Source organism: Octodon degus, unplaced genomic scaffold (assembly GCF_000260255.1).
Source record: "Octodon degus isolate 3935 unplaced genomic scaffold, OctDeg1.0 scaffold00037, whole genome shotgun sequence".
Taxonomy (NCBI): Eukaryota; Metazoa; Chordata; class Mammalia; order Rodentia; family Octodontidae; genus Octodon; species Octodon degus.
The window spans coordinates 14,046,180-14,050,254 of NW_004524613.1; the positions used below are offsets into that span (position 1 = coordinate 14,046,180).

A 4,075-nucleotide genomic window follows, 5' to 3' on the forward strand; every position below is an offset into this window, starting at 1 on the left:
GTGTTTGTAAATAGGATCACAAGTCGGCATCTTGTACAGCAATTAACCACTAAGAAGAATATATGCAGTGTATTATTTGTTGAAACTGTACTTCTGATTTGATTTGAAACTGTCTCATTGCTATCTGTTTATCAATAAAACTGTAGAAAAATAAATAAATAAAAATGCGTTACAGTAAAAAAAAAAAAGTAAATAGTAGTAAAAGTACAGTTTAGTACAATAAAAGTAAAAGTAAAAAGTAAATGTGTGGTAGCACATGTCTGTAGTCCCAGTGCTGGGGAGGCTGGGACAGGAGGATCACTACAAGTCTGAGCTGGGCAGTGAGACCCTGCACCAAATACATAACCAAGAAAATAGGTAGTAGAGGGTAAATAAGTCAGGGCATCCAGTCAAGCTTGAAGTGAGGAGAAATCTTTTTTAAGAGGTACAGAAGATATATCCAAAAAAAAAAAAAGAGCCCAGCACACTGTTGGGCGTTGTGATGAAGCAATTTCCAGTCATAACAACTTAAAAGAAATATATGCATGTTTAAATTTTAGCATCATGAAACCAATTAACCAAGGAAGGGAAGAAGAATTACAAAGAAATTCAAGAAATGATCAAATCTGGCTACACAAGAGAAAAGAAAAAGTTGATACTATAACAAAAAAGAAGAAGAGTAGGGAAAAGAGAAAACCCAACAGCCCTCTCACCTCCTCCAGGGTACACTAAGGATGATTTCCAGGGCAAGAAGCAAAAGCTTAAATAAACTAAATTTGCAAAGATTGCCTGCAATCCCAGCACTCGGGAAGCTGAGACAGGAGGTTCATTGCAAGTTTGAGACCAGCCTGGGCTACAAGTGAGCTCACAGCAAGTCTAAACTACATAGTGATACCCTGCCTCAAAAACATGAATGAATGAATGAATGAATCAATCAATCAATCAATCAATAATCCACCAATCAATGAATCAATGACTATATGAATAAATAGCCAAGATTACCAAGAGAATGCCTAATATGTGTAAAATCTAAATATAATGAGCAGTAGAGGGTTATTGAAAAAGGCAATTCCTCATTTCTCTTAGCAGAAAACCAGGAAACAAGTTTAAAGGTAATATGCAAAGGAGAGCATTTTAAGTAATTTTGCACACATGTAGACAAGACCCCCAGAAGAGACACAAATGCAAGGTCTAGGACAGTGGGATCCCCAAGTGAGAATAGCTGTAGAGCATGCGGTGGCTTTATAACATGAACCTTTCTGGGATCCTTAACTATCTACATGCATCTGGTTTTAACAAAACTTGATTTTTTTCAAAATGAAATGAAGCATAAACCACAGAACAATCTCACCAGAACTATGTATACAGAAATGCTCACTGAATTAATTACAATATGAGAAAGAAATGTATGAATATTCAGAGTCAACATACTTACTCCATAAACTATAAATCTGAAATGCACTTAGCAGAAAGAAGATAAGAAAAACAATCACCAGTCTATTTTCACTGGAGAGGCTTTTGGTAAAGTATTTTCAACATTTGTTGACTTTTAAAAAGTCAAGCCAGGTGTGGTGGCTCATGGCCATACTCCCAGCACTCTGGAGGCTGAGGCAGGAAGATCATTCCGAGTTTGAGACGAGCTCGGACTGTAAAGGGAGCTCAAATCCAGCCTGAACTACACAGTGAGGTCCTCTCTCAAAATGACAAAAATAAAAATAAACAATAAAAAAAAGTTTTAAAAAATAAAAGGTCAGTATTTTAAATACAGAAGAACATCAAAGTGCCTATCTGAAACCAAAGACAATATAACGTATAAGAATCAAACACCAGGGCTGAGGAGACAGCTCAATGGTCTATGCACCTGGCTGGCAAGTGCAAGGACCTGGGTTCAATCCCCTGTACCAAATACTGGTTCTGGAACCCTAGGTGTTCAGTGCAGGCCACCGAAACCAGGAGTGGTGATGCATGCCTGTAATCCCAGAACTGGGGAGGCTGAGACTGGAGGATCACTACGAGTCCAAGCTGCATAGCAAGACCCTGGACCAAGTTAACTAATTTATTTATTTGTTTGTTTTTTAAAAAAGGAATCAAACAGTAGTATCATTTCTATTTCATTTAGGAGTTAAAGCTATACCAATATTATTCAACACTGATTTGCAAGTTCTAAGCAATGAAATTTTTTAAAAAGAGAGAAAGAAATGAGAGAGAATGAAAATTTATATGATAAAAAATAAGAGACAAAATGATCTACTTTTGGCTGATGATGTTTGAATACCTGGAAACCCCCAAGCATCCTTTTATAGAGCTGCATTACTGAAGAAAGTGTTCAGTCAAGTGAGTGGTTAAAAAATAAATAGATAAAACACAGCAGCTTTCTTATATAGGAGCAATAACCACTTGGAAACTCTAACAGGGAATAAATTAAATCACAATAGCAGCAAATACTGAGGAATCAACTTAAACAAAGATGTGCGAGAGACAGATGAAGAAACCTATAAAACTTTACTGAGGGATATAAAAGAATCCTTGAAAAAGTGAAGATACATGTAATGATTCTGAATCTGACGACTCAATAAAGTCAAGATAGGAATGCTCACAAAAAATAATTTGTACAATATTTTCGAGACAAATAAAACTCAAGTTTTCTGGAACTTGACTAATTCTATAATGCACCTAAGTGGAAACACAATGATGATGGCTAACAACCTGGAAAACAATGAACTTAGATAAACCAAATATTATTTTAGTTAATTAGCCCATAAATACAAAGTATAAAGAGTTGAATATGAAGAGGAGTGAAAAATTCAAAACATTTATGATATATGAAAATTATAGGTGAATATCTCTTGCAAGGACAGAGAAATAACTTTTGAAGTACAAAACTAAGATAAATGTTTTTCATGGACAACATAAAAATTAAAAACTGTTCTTTAGAAACATTAAACATTCTGAAACTAAATCCTATGTATCATATACAAACTAGGAAAATATATTTTAATATAAATAGTGGGTAAAGAGGAATATCCTTATTCCAGAAGAGATCTTACAAATACATATAGAAAATACAAAAATGTTCATGAAGTGATAATTCAGAAGACAAACATGAAATGTGATCAGCTCTATATATAATAAACAAAATCAAAAACCAATGATACAGTGTTATTGACTCTATAAACAAATTAACGAAGATTTTAAAACAGTGATAATTTCTAATATTAGCAAAAATTCAGTGAAGAATCACTTAATTATGCACTACAAGTAGACACTGATTTTGTGAGCAATTTGTCTATATATAATCTCACATATATATCATATAATCATGGCTTATGTCACGTATTACAATATAAATAATATAGCATATTAAAATGCACGCACTACCAGGCAGACAATGCCAATATAGAAGACATAATTAAAAATCCTAACAAAGATGTATGAAAAAAACTCAATTAAATTACTTATAATACTGAAGAATTAGAAGCTAATTCAACACCCCTGGGTGAGAACATGATTAAATAACTTATATTTTAATTGGTGCAAAAGTTCATTCATTAAAGGATACCAATGACAGAAAAATACTATGATAGTTTTAAGTGAGAAAAAAAGCTAGTAGGAGTTATAGTTTGTTTCTGGTTTTAAATATATATTTATGCAATATATATATATATATATATATATTAAATGTATGTTTGCACATGCATATATAGTTACATATACCTATAGAAAACAGTTGTGGCATGATCACCTTTTTATTAAATATAATAAATTAAGTGTGCATTAACCTCCATTTTCCCTCAACTCTCACTAAAATGAAAACTACAGGAATTACAAAGATTAAGACCCACTTGTATACAAGAGAAGGGCAAGGAAATAACAATTACAACATTCTGGAAGAAAAAAGAAACAACTGAACAAGTGGAGTAGTGGAAAATGAAGCTAGTGAGGTAAGAAAGCAGAATGCAATCAGCCCAACACTTCTGAAACCAGACAGGTCGAGGTATTGGAGTTTTCAGAGTCCTCTAAAGACAAGGACAGAAAGTGAGAAAAGCACGATTATTTGACAGTGTAGTTAAAAACATTAAGACTCGGGGCCGGGGAG

General features: G+C 33.5%; 1 protein-coding gene across 1 annotated transcript in view; it reads right to left on the bottom strand.

The window, feature by feature from the left end:
• The window catches only part of Ptprt (protein tyrosine phosphatase, receptor type T), an 868,923-nt gene that overhangs the window by 817,882 nt on the left and 46,966 nt on the right, over positions 1 to 4,075 (bottom strand). The window lies entirely within an intron of this gene.